The following is a 17,104-nucleotide window of genomic DNA, read 5'->3' as shown; positions in this document are numbered from 1 at the left end:
GCACGCTTATCATCGCTCGAATTGGCTGATTTTCTTTAATTTATTTCTCATTAATTATTGAGAAAATCGCTAAATGGTAGAGGACTTTTTTACTCAGTTTAACCTACTCTACCTGCAACTGACAGGTGGTTCGCGAATTATGGGACACCCTGTATATAGACTTTGCTTCCGAAACACCCATTAATATGAGTTGAACTTCGTTTTGCTGGAAGTTGTAAACCCATGTAGAATAATAAAACGTAATAATAAAAGAAAGATAACACAAAACGCAAAAAAAGAATAAAATTAAAAATTACTAAAAAATTATCAGCGTTTATTGTCGTCGACTGGCATGAAAGACTTCTTGCAATGTTTGCATTAATGTATCTAGTAGATATGACGTAATACGTCAAAATGGCGATTATTCAAGAGAAAGCAGCCATATCAGCTAAATGTGCTTTACCAGCAAGATGGCGCACTGTCACATTGAATTCTTATTGTCCGAGAATCTCTTGATATGCATTTTCCTGGGGTGCTGAGTTGGACGTGGTGAACCTGTGGCCTTCGCGCTTATGACATTATGCCGTTTGATTTTTTCCTTTAGGGATATGTGAAGAACATTGTTTTCAAGATCTTTGTGACCTCCCTCGATGAAGTGAAGACTAAAATTGTTGCTACGATAGAAACAGTTACACCGCAAATGCTGGAGAATACTTAGAGAAAATTAATTATTGTTTGGAAATCTTGCTGTAAAATATGCATGTTGAAATTGTTTAGCATTCTGCAATATTGATCCTATAAAACTTTTTGAGTTACACTTTTTTATTGAGTAAGCAGTTTTATTTTGTTCTTAAAAAATGTGGCGTCTTATTCTATCTTGATATATCGGATATGTGCTCTAATAATAAGAAGGATGAAGGGTCTTGTATGTATAAACTGTATATAACTTAAAGGGCTTTTGGTCGCTGATATCAAATCAAAGTTCAGATTTTCAAAATTCAAAAGTAGCCGATTCAATATGGCGGACTGAAATCGCACAAAATGGATTAACTCAATCGGTTGTCACATCTTTGAGAGGAAACATTGATTTATAAAAGATTCTAAGAGTATTTGAATTGCAATTGCCGATATATCGGGCGAACTCGGAAGCTTTCAGCTCGAGTTACTGCGGACCTTAGTATTAGAAAAGATATTAATTATATTTGCCTAGATCTTTTCCGGAAAGAAAAATCTAGCTGCAGAGAAAACGTGAATCTCTTTGCTTCTCTTCTCTTCTCTTCTTTTCCCTCGCATAATCGTTTTCCTGTTTCTTCTCCAGAGCCAGACCTCTCGCGATGTTCTGTTTCGAGCACTCAAATTCCTTCGTTCATGCTTTCTTCGAACCCCATCCAAAACAACCTCCATTATCTTCGCGCGTTTCTTCCGTGTTTCCCGAATTTAATTCATCACTATCTATTATTTTCGCAGTTTTTCATAATCTGTGAATTTTCCCCTTCTTCTTCTTCTTCTTTTTCTTCTTCTTCTTCACAGACGATTTCAATTCCTTAAATTCTAGAAATTTCTTAATAGACGTATTTTTTGACCATTTTTCAAATGATTTAAAACTCGTCCTTTACCTCTTTTTGGACTTGATAGTTTATTCGATCCGAAACAAACGCCTTTAAAGCATCTGTTTCTTAGAAAGTAATAAGTTACGATCTTCCTTCGACTATTCCTGGTCTGGATATAACAGTATATATCGAGAAAATCAACCCGATAATAAATCTACACGAGCGTAGAATCAGACACATTTTGTATATCATCAAGATTGACTTCCCGACCAAATATGACAGAATATTAGAAACAACGAAGTCTAAGGTTCTGGTATTAAATATCTAACTAACGGGAAATTGGTTATTAAAAGGAGCGGTTAGTCCCTTTAAGTGCAGATTTTCTCTTCTAATGAGAATGACTAATTCTATACATGAATGTCCTTCGGTCCTTCGAATTATCAGCGTTTAAATCAAAGTAAAGACTGTATACAACCTTCAATGACTCCAGTAATCTTCACGACGGTTGATTGCGACAATTTTCTCTCTGATTTTAGCTGTTGAAGACAAAAATATCTGGTCGCGGTTGCTCGGAAGCATTGTACAACACCAGTTACTTACTCGAGCACATCCAACGTCACAAAGATCGGAATTCAACTGAAATATTAGGAGTTGATTTTTTGAGGAAGCACAACAAGCCACCTGCAAAAACGAAGCAATTAAAAGTAGGACAACATGTTTTCAAACTTTAGCTATATGATAGCGTTATTATCTCAACAAAACAATAATATAGGTCGATAAGAACGCGATAAACGTAATAGACAAGAGACAAAGGAGACAATACCTGTAATATTATTCAGTAGAACCATAAGAATATTTGTGCGCAACAAGCATATTAAGACTCCTTGTTCCTCGCCGACCATGTCAAAATCGTGACGTCAGAAGCGAGAAAATACACGCTGAAAATTTTTGCGTGTCATTTTTAGATAAAAAAATATTTTGATGAAACACAACTTTAAATGGCTTCAGCAGACTTTTAAAATAGTCCGAAAACTATCCTTTTCCCTTCATAACCAATTAACAGCTGTAAAATGACTGTAATATGAAGCTCAGTCCGTCTGGTCTTTGCACATGCGCTGTCATTTCGCATGACAACGTCTGATGTTTTAATTATTTTACGGTTATTGATTGACTGTCAAGGGAAAAAAATAGTTTTCGGACAATTTTAAAAGTGTGCTAAAACCATCTAAAGTTGTGTTTTATCAAAATATCTTTTTATCTAAAAATGGCATGCAAAAATTTTCAGCGTGCATTTTCTCACTTCTGACGTCATAATCCAACATGGTCGCGGCGAGGACCAAGGAGCCTTAAATACAATCGACAAATACAATCGACGCTACACTCAAAATGTCTACGCCGCAAGTAACTCGAGGGCATTAAACAACATTACCTATAGTACTGTAACCCTCTAAGCCAATGTACAACTACTACACATAAGAATTAAAGAAAAAAAAATTACGTGCTACACAACAAATCGTAAAGAAGCATTTAAAAAATAAGAAAATTAAAGCAAAAGATAACTACAAGAAACAAGAAAATGTTTAAAATGAAAAAATTTCTTCTTAAAACAAATCACTTATGACAAAACTTTTCGCCGAGGACGCTCGAAGAAACTAGACTTCCTATAAATAGAACCCTACACTATTGAGAAGAAAATTCGGATATAAACTATACTATACAATAAAAATACTAGTCGCCAATTCGTTCCCTGAGATAGAAAGTATAGAAGATAGAAGTATATCTCTATGACGCACGCCATTAGCCAACAATGGTCAACTGGCGCGAACTTATCGATACTAATCCATTGGTGGCTTGCTCTGTTGAGATTTGTTGGATGCCACTATAGGGTTGTGCGCGGTTTTATATTGCTGCCGCGGTTGGATTTTTTTTCTTTCTTTCTTTTATGATTGTTGGCCTGTGACAACCATATATGGTCTTTTCTTGCTGGCCTTAAATAGCTTGATTAGTTGTAGAATATGATGTTACGATAAATGGGGTCTAGTTGGGTATTAGTTGTCTCTATTCATAGAATTGATTTTCCGCTGCAGTAGAAAGTAAATTGAAAGAAATTCTTGAATCTTCTCTGAAGAATGTAAAAAAATTTTCAGATTTTTAATTTAGCAGATTTGAAAAATCCGTGGAGAGAAAGAATTATTCCGGAGAAAGGTCTGCTGTGTTGTAAATTTTTTTAAAAAGAAATTTGCTGAGATGAGTAAGTAGCGACGTTTTTTTGACTTTCTAAGAGAGGGCAATTCCAAAGAATATGATTAATGTCTTGTCTCGGTAATCCAAACTAGCAGGAGGGGTCTGAGACTATGTTGCAGCGATGAAGACTGTAGTTAAGTGAGTAGTGACTTCTGATTCTGCAACAGGTGATAATGCATTCTTGGTTAGTATTAAAGTAGTGAAACCAAGGTTTCGAATTTAACTCTTTGCAATTTTAGAAGATTACTGGAATCTGAGATAAATTCTTTCTTAAGAATATAGAAGAAGTCAGTGTAGAGGAATGGATCACGAATCTCCTGATCAATTGAATAGCTCTTTTAGCCAGGTGATCCGCTGTTTCATTTCCCAGTATGTTTGAATGGGCGGGAATCCAAATTAAGATGTTGTCTAAACTAGTGAGCTTGATATCGTAGAGAATTTGTAATATCTTGTGTATGATATGATTCGAAGAGTGATTTGATTTGTAAGAGGTTGAGGCCTTCAGGACGCTTTTAAAACTACAAAAAACAGCTGATTTAGAAATGGAATGAAAGAGAATATATGTCAGGGTGTGTAACAATGCTAATCCTTCCGCGGTGAAAATTGATCCATACAAACTGATTTTATAAAGGAGAGGTTGTAGGGGAGTATATGGCGAAACCTGTGTAATTTCCTGGGTTTTTCTTAAGGTCATCCGCAAAGAGAATGCTACGATATAATAGCAAATAATTATATATCGAGGTAAATACTATTTAAAGAATAAGAAAATTTTCGATGTCCTCCACTTCTTTAGTTTGACGTAAATGAGATTGATAAATTTGAGATAATTGCGTTATAATCTATTGAGAAAATCGAGAGAAATCAAAGTTAACAATACCGCCTTTAAACTTACGCAGAGTAGAGTAAAAATCTATTGAATAAGAGGAATCTTTGATTTTTCTTCCAAGAATTCCGTGCATACCAAAAGAGATCATATAATTTGTCTACTGCGGGATGAAAGTCACGGGAAAAAATCTTTAAGATGTACCTCGATGCAAAAAGACTGAATTTATATTTCAGGCGTCCTTCTCCTACCTCCGCTAAAATTGATGGGAGTGATTTTCCTAAGTCCTAATAATAGGCGTCGAGCTTGCTATTGAATCTTGTTAAGTAAACTCATGATCGAGAAGTTGTTAGAGTTGGGAAAGTAAAGACACAATATTCCATTGAACTCTTAACTAGTGTTTTGTAAATATTGAGAAGAGAGCGAGGACATCCGCCTCACCATGTTTCCCTAAGCGCACCTATTATATTTAATAATTTAGAGCAACGATTAGAGAGATAAAAGATATGAGTTTTCCCCGATATTTAGAATTTAAATAAATGCTTAAAAATTTGCTTGAGGGAGTGGAATTAATGATAGTGTTGTTTACCTTGATGGAGAAGGCGTGAGGGTTTATTTTCTTATTTATGACTAATATCCATGAGGATTTGTTTGCTGAAACTGTGAGATCCCTAGACTTGAGGAATTTACAGGCCCTGTTTGAGAAGGATTCTAGGCTTCTTAAGATGAACAATTTTCTTGAGCTGGAAAAAGTTGCGATGTCATCAGCAAATTGGATAATTTTGTAAATGTTAAAGAGTATCAGACTTAAAATGGATCCCTGAGAAACCCCCTTGTATGAGAAATGTTCCCCGCCATTTATGACAAATTGCAATCTGTGACAGTAAATTAGATTATAAATGAACTGACATAATACGGAAGCAGACCAAGTTCCTGTAAGTTTGAGATCAATATGAGAAGGATTACGTCATCGAACACATTGGAATAGTTTAAGAAAAGACATGTCGTGAATGCTCCACGTACACAGCTTGTGAATCTCTGTAGTTAGGATGGATAAGTTATCCTGATATGAGCGGAATTTGTGAAATCCAAATTTGGATGCAGGAAGTTCGTTATAATATTCCAGCCACCAAACTAGTCTCGAGAAAATCAATTTCTCTAAAATCTTAAGGCAGATAGAGATGAGATCAGTCGGTTTCACTGAAGTGGATTTTGAAATAAAGTATACTAGCGAGTGTCTCCACACAAATTTGGAAGATCTCCTGAGGAAAACATATTGTTTAGAATGTAGTAGAAGTAATAAAGGGTGATAGTCCTAGGGCATATGAGAGAGCATTTCATAATCGATTTGATCGAATCCTGGAGAAGATCTCTTGTTCCTTAAAGAAACAAGAATGGAATTGATTTCCTCGAATTGCAAGGAAAATCAAACATTTTGCAAGAGTAATAGCTAGAATTGTTAAGAAGGGGAAAATTTAATCTATGTAAACAAGAGGGTGGACAGTTTTCAACTACGGGTTTGGCGCTGGGCACTGTGTCGCGTAGCAGCTTGAACCCACTAGTACCAACTAGTACTTGCAAATTTGCACCTCGCAGATTGCTGCCGCGTAGGCGTATTTGTGCAGTCTTATAGACCGTCACAAATATATAAATAAAAACTCATTAATTTGTTTTTTTTTTCAAAGGCGGAGGGACTAGTTTTTAAATATTACACGGAAAAAACAGTATTGTAGGTTTACACATAAATCTAATTGTGTCAACCAGATTTAATAGTAAATCTAGTTGGCACAATCAGATTTATGTGTGAACGTATTATACTGTTTTTCCGTGTATTTATTATTAAACATCAGAACAGTAAAAAAAAATATTAAAAAATATTAAATAAGAATAAGTGGAGATCAAGAAAGATTAAATAATACAATTAATATATTAAAAGAATGAACAGCTAAAGATAAAATATTGTAAAACAAGAAATGATCAAGCACTAGCAAGTCACGATTAAGTAAACCATAAGTTGAGTAAGCGAGAATGAAAAAGTTAAAGTAGAACAATAATATAAACAAGGAATCAGAATGGGGTATGGTACGTGACAATCAAGGTTATTACACTCTTCTTTCTTCCCAATTAGTACATAATTAGGAAACTAGACGCAAGAAACCATAACGAGAAGATTAGTCGATCGCTTCCGAAAGTCAAAGTATAGATGCAGTACCACTGCATCTATATATTGTAATATTGAAGTCTTGTGAAACTCTTCCCATCAAACTTAAAGAGTTTCTAAATCAATTTAAGAAAAAAATATCGTATGAACATGGATCTATTTAAGTTTTCTAGCTATAGACGTTTGAAGTTTAGAAATAATACTCAATTTTTTGGAATGTTTTTTATTATAATAACACGGAAAATTAGAACTATGAAACAAATAATAACAAAATTAAACATAATTTTATAAGTCGTTCAAAATTATTTCTTCCGCATTTATACAAAGTTTGGTACGATTTAAAATTAATAAAATGCCATATGAAAAAAATTTTATGTTTCTTATTTGTTGATATTATGCATCGTTAATTATATTAGATATTAGTAAAGGTAAAGATCTAGTATTAACTTTTTCTTTGTACACAATCAAACTTTTCACATATGATTTCATAGATATATTGTAATCCAATAGGAAAGATCTTGGTCGCCAAGCATGGAGACCTTCACGCCCAATTCATCTGATTTGAGATAAATATCAGTTAGATAATCTATCCCTTGCCGATTGAAGCGAAGCGAAATTTCATCATATTGTATTAACATTTGTTGTCATGTTATTAAAGGTCGAAGAAAAGAAATACATTCTTTTTTTTTTATGAATTAAACTCCTTCACGAAAAGTTGGCATACACTTCTCCGGTAAAACAATCTTAAAAAAACCTTTATAAGTTAATTGTGATTCATACCACACCAAAATCGGCGTTGAAAGTTATTATCTGTTGTACCATGTGAATTTGCACCTAACCACATATGAGAGTTGTGCGAATTGTTTAGTCTATCTTTAGTAAACTAATAGTGCCTAATCGCGAAATAAAATAAATCTGAGAAATTGTGGATTTGCTTGGAATCAGTGGTAAAGATTTAACAGTAAAGCATAGTCTTTAGAGTTTAAATGCTGAATTTTTTGTATTTGATATGGATATAAAAATATTCAGCATTTAATATTTATCATATACTTCAGTGAGGAATATCCATACATGCAGAAATTATTCTGGTACTCAATCCTGGATTACACTGAACCATTTGTAAAATATATTTGTTTGCTCAAGAGTATACTACACAAAATGGTCAGCTCTAGTTGAAACTGAGTTGGAAATAAACAATGTGTTCGTATATGTAAACAAAGAAGAAGATTTATAATTTGGCAATTTTCTATTATTGTCGATATATTTTCTACATGCTCTGGTATTTCTATTACAAAATCCATAAATATAATTTATCTCAGCATTCATTTGAAAATTAAACAGGCATTTTTAATAAATTTGAAATTAATGCGTCTACACTTATTTTACAGATGTATTAACAACAAAAAGCTAAACTATAGCAATTTAGATCAATCATGATGCATATCAAATAGGAAACAACCATAAAGTTTTTTCGTACGACTACTCAATTGATTTTAAATCACACCGAATTTCGTATAAATGCTGAAGAAAGTTATTTTGATTACTTTATGTAGTTTTTATGTTTAATGTCGTTACTATTTGTTTCACAGTTCTAATTTTCTGTGTTATTGCTAATAAAACATTTCAAGTCTGTAATAACCATATAAATAATCCCTGCACAAGGATAAGGTTACGAGAAGAAACAAGAAAAAAAGAGCAATAAAAGGTGATCCATGATAATGGAGGTAAAAAGAAAAGAAATAAAAGAAGAAAGCAAAATGGAAAAAATAATAAAAAAGTTAATTATTAGAGAAATTAAATTGGGAAAAGAAAAATGAAGGATAGTAAAGATTAATGCATATATGGAAAAAAGTAAGACAGATTAAAAAACTAGGCGAAGAAAAATGAAGAGATAAAAATAACTATAGAGAAAAGAGAAGCCTTTAATACTGCGACAAGAGAAAAAGAAAGATAGGCAAAGGAAGAGAGAAGTAGAAAGAGATATTTAAGAAAGGAATTGAATAGAGAGATATAGAAGGAAGTATATAATACAAGAGAAAATACAAGAAAATATGAAGAGAATAAGGGAAAAAGTGAGAAAGAGAAAAAATAAAAGATAAAAAAGAAGAAAAAATGATGCGACGAGAGTGCTTAGAAAAGAAAAAAAAAGAGTTAAAGAAAAAGTAAGGTATAGTTTAACTGAGAAAATGGCAGAAAGAAAAAGGAGAAACGTACAAATGTAGAAAAAAGAAAACTAGGAAGAAAGATAGGAAACGCTAGAACAGAAGGGAAAGTGTGAAAAGTAATCTATAAAAAAAAAAGGAAACGAATAAATGAAGAGATATGAATAAAAAAGAATGAAGAAAATATTTTATAGAGTTATTAAAAGTTGAAAAATAATAAAAGAAAAGAGGCGAGAGAAAAAGATGAGAAAGAAAGCAGGTTATAGAGAAGGATATAAAGACTGCTTTTAATCGCTACTTATTTTGGAATTTTTTTTATATTAACTTATTTAACTTGCATTATTCAATCGCGGATATCAAAATAGATAAAAAAGATTATATATATAAATATATCTTTAAATTTTCTGTTTTGTAAAATGTTATTTTATCATGTTCTCCTTGTGATGCTCTGTGTGACATTAGAAAAATTTGTTGGAATCAATATTAAAAAAGTCATTAGGACTTTCAACTATCAAAAAAAAAATTATATTATATTTATGATTAATTAACTATTTATTGCTAAATTTAGTCTATTTCGAAAAAGTAACAAATTAGATTATTAAAAGTCGATCAAATAATTTTCTATTATGTTTATTTAGATTTGAAAGTTCACTGAATACTAATCTGTCAAAAGATGTGTATCTGTCAAAATGTATGTATAAATATACATGTTTGCAAATATACATGTAAATTTTTTCCATAGTTGGATTATTTTTAGTTTTAAAATAGTGATTCTGCAATTTTAAGTTTGATTTGTATTAGCAATTTAAAAATCTTTAAATTTAAATAAATGTAACTATTTATATATACTGTTTGGTACATTTACAATTTTCCGTAATCGATTTTATATTTAATCACGAATATTTTGTAAACCATAATTGACAACAAATTTCTTTTGAAAGTCAAAAATTCTAACATATTTGATTGCAACAAAATTTCCTCACTACGTTACATATTGTAGTATGACAAAATATATTAAAATAATCTATTTTGTAAATTTTATTATACATTTTTCAAAGTTATGATGTAATAAAGCATTTTGGAAGACGAAATCGTATTCAGCATAAAAAAGCTATAAGAAATTTTTTATTATTTTCTTTTTTATTTTTTTCTGTTAATAACCTTGTTATATGTTGTCTTAGTCTCCAAAAGATCAATTGTTGCTTATTAGAAAATTATATAAATAAATATATAAATAAAAGTTTATGTAAAAAAATAAGACGAACACACATGATTGACAATAAAAAAATGAATATACTTAGAATATAATTTTTATAAGAGTATTACTCATATTATCCCATACTGTATATATATACACACACACGTTCACATGTTTAGACAAGCACTTATAAAGATCTTTAGACTAAATGTTTAAATATCTCAAAAATTGAAAAGTGGATCTATAAACAAAGAAGGGCTTCCATGAGTTTGCAACTTTTTACGCGAGATTCACTCCACATCGTTTAGTTCTTTTAGTGCAAAACGAGGTCTATAAATGGTCTATGGTTTTATGTGAGTTTTCAACTTTTAATGCAAAGTGAAACTCAAACAATAATAAACAAAATAAATCTAACATAGAAAACTAAAACATTTTGAAAGTTGTTTATGGCCATGATCTTGATCACATATATCAAAATTAAGATTTTTAGATTTGTTAATTAAAATATTTATTATATTAGTAATTTAAAATTTGTTCAAGAAAATATTGATTAACACATACATAATATATGTATACATATAATGCTATTTTTTCATTAGAATTATATAATACCAAAATTACATATTATCGAAATATTTATCTTCTCTCTTTCTCTATTTTTTTTTTTAATAATAATGAGGGCAAAATTATGAAAGCTATTTTGAAATAATGTGAATTAAAAATGAACTCTTCATATCAATAAATATGACAATAAATGACAAACCATAACCGACTGTGCAGTAAAAATCAATATTTACGGCTGACTATAAATCAATAATAGATGACAGATCGGTACGCGTGTAAACATCGTTACAGAGATATTTACGCGCGAATTCTACGACCATTAAACAGCTCTAATTGATTGTGAACGTTATTAAAAATTATAATAATTATTTGAGTTAGCATTTTGTATTCCATCTTTTATATTTAGAATATGTTATTAAAGTGTTGTACGAGTATTCACTAATTGATACCTGTATGTAGCAATCTTTTGACTAAAATAACATATATAAATACAAGAATCGAATAACTATATTGTTTTAACTATATTGTTTTATTAGTTCTTTATTCCTTTCTTTTAATTATTACTTATATATTTTTAATAATATTTTTTGTAAATTTTTATTAATTTATTATTTGACAATTTTTATTTTATTTTTATTTTAATATAAAGTATTTTAACTTCTTAAATATTTATTAAAATCTATTTTATAGGTTTGCGTAAACATAATATAATTATAACTTTTTAAGAAGAGATGAAAAAAGGACTTTTCTTCAAACAATTATTGTTTGTTTAGTTATATATTAAAAAGGCGTTATACAAAAAAGTATTATTTTATTGTCTGTTGTTCAAATCTGTCTTTTCTACAAAAATTATGAAAGAAAATGCGTTTATTAGAAATTATAAATAAAAAATTATTTTAATTAACTGTATTATATATCTTTTTTTGTAAAACTTACAATATCAACACATATTGCAAAAAATATAAAAACCATAAACTTTTAATGTTAAAAAGTTGCTATTGTAACAATTATAGTAAAGTAACATAAATAATATAATAATATTTTATATAATATTTTATAATAATATAAATAATGTAATATTATATAATATTATATTATAACATTATTATAGTATATTACATAATATAATATTATATTATAACATTATTATAGTATATTACATAATATAATATATTATTATAATATATGTATAATATAATAATTAAAAAAAATTATTATTAATGATGATGCATTTTAATAACAAATTTAAAATATAATTTAATTAAATTGTTGCAAGTTATGCAAGTCATCTGTATAACGGACAAATATGTTTTCATCGTTGTAATAAAAAAAAAGTTCTTATTGATGACAAACTATTTTATTATTAATTAAAATATAATACAAATAAAATATAATACAAATAAATCGTTTAACGCTAAATTCTTTTGTATTACACTTTTATGATTCTTATATTTTTTGCAATATATTTTGATATTATAACTTACAAGCAAAATTTAATATTTAAATAATATAAATAATTTAAATATGTAAATTTAAATTATTTGTTATTTTTTTATTTGTGTATTTTCTTTTATCATAATTTTTGTATGGAAGAAATAGATTTAAACATTAAAATTATATTTGTTTATGTAAGATTATTTTATATTAAACGAATATTTTTTGATACAATAATTTTTTATACGGATTGACCCGTGGATTTGATGTCTTTCTTTACCTACTCTTTTGAAAACATAATTTTTTGAAGTATATTTAACTCTATTAAAAAGTTTAATTTTTATTGATAAAAATCCCTTTTTATTGATAAAAAACTTTACATAATAAAATATTAAAAACATATATATATACACATATATAGGGTGTCGCAGAATTAGTGGTACACTTGTTAATGACAAGCTGGGATCATTTGGAGACGATTTTTCCTCAGCAAAAATGTCGAGGCACCAATAATTTTCGAGTTATAAGCGATTGAAAATAAAAGATTTTTCGCAAACTAAGCTTTGTGGAAATAAAATATTAATAAAATCACATTCTTCAATTAATTTCAAGTAGAGCTTACTTTAATAGAATTTTAATTTAGACTATTTAGTAAACTTTATTAACTATGTATTAATAAGGTTTATTAAAAAGTCTAATTAAATAGAGTTCGAACGAATATTATATTAATGGGTATAATATTATAATTATGTCAAATTATATTAAAGTACTTATGAATAATTCTATTTTGAGTAAACTCAAAAGACTAGAAGGTTCTTTTTGTTGTTAAATGAAGTAACGATTTCATTTAACGCAAATAAAAAATAATGTTTATAAAAACAACGCATGTAAATCTATGAATAATGAATATTTGTATATATATATAAATATTATAAAAAATTTTATTAAAAAAAATAACGCAAATTGTTAAAGAATTTGTTCTAATAATATTCAACTTTGATACTCACTACATATAGTTTTGTAATGTGTGAATTGTTAATCTATTTTACTTATATGCTCCGTCATTCACGTAATACTATCAGACGAGTTACATGGTTGAGTAATGGTGGGGGAACAACTTCTCTTCTAATCGATAAATACGGCCGGCTCGCCTTTACTAATGTGTGAGGCTGATAAATATATTAGTTTCAGATATATTTGATACACGTTCTTCTTTCATATTTGCAAGTAGCGTAATATTTACAATGTGTGTGTGTGTGTGTGTTTATGCAAGTAATGTTACAGAACAATATTTATAAATACTCATAATTCTTCTTATTACTATTTTACATTATAATTTTAGCTTATTAGCTGTTGCTTGCATCAATGCAAAATCGATATAAATTTAAATTTAAAAAATAATATAAATTGTTATAAATTATACTTTCTTATATTAGATAATTTTCTATTTAATAATTATTGTACAAAAATCATATTACTTAAAAATTATATGATATTGTAAAAATTATATGATATTAGATAATATAAAAATTATAAATATCATTTAATAATTATAGGCCAATAATTATAGAAGTTTTAATTAAACAGTTTGCAGTAAAAAAATTTGTGATTTTAATATATCTATATATTTTAATATACATTATACATATTTTAAGATATAGTCACACACATAAAAATCTTAGTGAAATTAAATGACAATTAATTTATAAAATTAAAAATTAGCGAGAAATTGATCTTGAAATTAAAAATCTAAAAATCTTAATTGTAAAACAAAGCTTTAAAAAACAGGAATTAACAAGAAGTTTAGAATTTACAGGATAGATAGTACTTACTAACAATAAGTAAAAACTATTTAACAAAATATAGATAGAGGAATTAATACTGGTTAGAATTATAGAAAAGAAACAATTTTTATATGATTATTTTTATGTGATTTACTTTTAATTACAGCATATGCTATGTAAATAAAGAATTATTCTTTAGAATTTGTCACTTTTATAAACAAGTTATATTGTATTCTTCATACATCACATTTTTATTTTTTTTAAGAACAATACTCAATTTTATTATGCTGCAATTTTATATCAATATTTTATTATAAAAATTTTATTATATCAGATTTTTTATAACAATATTAATTAATAAAAAATTAATCAGACGAGCAAATGTCAAAATTCTTCTATTTATGAATCCGGTTATATACAACAATAGGCAATAATGTATATGTATATAAATAAACGCATTTATTGTTATTCAGGATACTTTACTGTTACGTATATGATGTAAAAAAATATGTTTTTTACAATTTTGTTAGATGAATTCACGGTTTAAAAATTGGTGAAAGTATTGAAAAAATGTAAAACCTCACTCAATTTTGAAATAAAATGATTTTTTTACTATCTTTCTGTTTTAGTTAAAAAATATCTTTAACTATTAATTTCAAGCAAATTTATACTTAAATAAAGAACATAATCTCATTATTTATCTATATTTTTGAAGTTAAATTCAAAAGAAAAAAAGTTATTAATATAATTTTCGACATTAAAGAAATCTGTGACTGTAACTATTATAAGTTTTTCATAAAATATCTGAAGACAAAAAATCGACTTCAAATTTATTAGGAAATTTTTTATTTGAACTTACTTAACTTTTCTTATCTGATGGCAATTACTGAACATTCTGTATAAACTGTGTAAATACGAAAAAGACAAAAATGAATTAACTATTGTCTGCTGAATTATAAGGAAAGTTGGAGTTAATTTATTATATTAACTTATACAAAGAACGGGAATAGTAAGTAACAGTGGTAAATAGCATGATAAATATTTTGTATCTGTCAGGGCTTAATGAAAATGGGGTATGTTTCTAATTAAAGAAGTACTAATTAAGAAAATAATACACATCAATCAGCTGTTTAACTCTAATATTGAAATATCTTTAAGTAACAAGAGAGTGTTCAGATATTTTGATAATATAAATTGGCGATGATGAAAAAATTTATATTATCTGCAGAAATAAGTCAACATTAAATATTTTATTAAATAATTTATTAAAGTATATAAAGTATAATTGGATATATAATTATATACAGTAAGTACGCAAAAATTTATTTAATTTACGCTACTCATTTTTGTTAAAAAAATTATGTAATTTCTTCGACGCATAATTCAATTTTTAATACAATAGTATAAGTTGTCAATTTGTTGGAAATATATTAGTTCACTAAGTGATATATTCTGTAAGAAAATTCTCGCTCTATAAGCTCTGTAGCTCTGTAGCTCTGTAGCTCTTTCTTTTTTTCGCTCTTCGCTTTTTCCTTTTTGCTCTACAGTGCTACATAGCTTATAGAGATGTATAGAGCGTTATAGAGCATTTTTACAGAATAAACCCATAAATTTTGAAACAATTTTGTAGTAAAAACTTGAAAAAATGAAAAGAAACAAATAATAAAAATATATTAAATATACATATATTATATTTATAAATATATTTATATTTTATATATATTATATTTATAAATATTCATTAATTATAATATTAATTTCAAAATGTGTTATAAAAACATTAATATAAATTTGATACAAAGCAATAAAATAATTTACTAATAAAGTGTTTAAAAAAAGTGTATTAAAAAAATTATTGTTATTAGAATATATTATTATATTAATATAGGTACATTTAGTTGACTTTATTTTTAATATATTATTTTGTTCTTAACATAAACTATTTATCAAGTTTATACATTTTATCATATTAGATAGAGAATATTAATATCTGTTTGGACAAGTTAAAAGATTTTAAGTTTGTGTACATTAGCTTTTCTATACACTTTTCTTGTTATAAACTAATGTTTCTTCAAAAGTTTATTGTTTTTATATAAATTATATTGTTAGCATTTACTTAATATTTATATAAATTACAAAATTAAAAAATTTTTGTTTTTTAACTAATAAGCAAGGGTGTATGTACTAGAGATGGCTACAAGTCCTAACACACTGTAATAATTCGTGGCAGACATTGACGTATTTGTAGAATATTTTAATTTTATTATAAATCAACAAATTTTCGCGAAAAGACAATATTTGTCGATTAAATGATATGTGAGGTGCGAGTGACTGAATTGGGAATCAAACCTGAGTCTTTCGCTTTCCGAGCAATTGCTTTTATCTGACAATGAACTGACAATGAATTATTCAGACCTGACGTTTTACGCTACTTATAATTTAGTATAGGATTTCAGAGCGAAGGATGGTAATTATTCAATGGATGTAATGCCAACTGCCACAGAGAAATTTCCCACAGATCTCAATATAACATTAATAAAATAATCATGTATGTATGTGTGTGTTGTGTGCGTTTGTATATGCGCGTATACATGCATACTCTATCATATTCATTGTCACTGACTTACAGCTGTAATGTATTTTTGAACTTAACGTAATCCTAAAAAAAAGTGATATGTTGGTGCTTTATAGTTGGCCCTCCAGGTCACCGGATGTTACACCGTCCGACTTTTTCTTTTGAAGATATTAAGGATGCTGTATATGTGCTATCAGTGTTCACAACTTGTAGGATAAGTTCAATCATCGCATTCTTATAACTGTGAAATTAGTGACAACGGATATAGAATAAAACCTATTATTCCCGTTTAGCGCATCTCCGAGAATAACTAAAACAAGTATGGAAGAAATTTGACTATCGTCTCGACGTTTTTCATGTAGCTAAAGAAAATCACTTCGAGAACTTATAAAATGAAAGACAAAACTTGGATAGTTTTTCTTCTGGTTGACGTATCACTAATCACTATATGTATTTGTAAACTTTAAAAATATTAGTTATTTAAAATTGTATGCATCCATTTTTAATCATTTCTGTATATAATTTATTTATTATATATATGTATTACTTATTATACGAGAGCTGTCCATGTAGAAACCGAATTTGAAAAAAGAGCCGATGGCGTAGAATCATTTGCCTTGTGGCATTGTA

This window comes from Prenolepis imparis, unplaced genomic scaffold (assembly GCF_030444845.1).
Source record: "Prenolepis imparis isolate NDT839.2.m4 unplaced genomic scaffold, iyPreImpa1.0 SCAF_11, whole genome shotgun sequence".
Taxonomy (NCBI): Eukaryota; Metazoa; Arthropoda; class Insecta; order Hymenoptera; family Formicidae; genus Prenolepis; species Prenolepis imparis.
The sequence above is the reverse complement of the archived record's forward strand: the minus strand, read 5'-3'. Positions refer to the sequence as shown.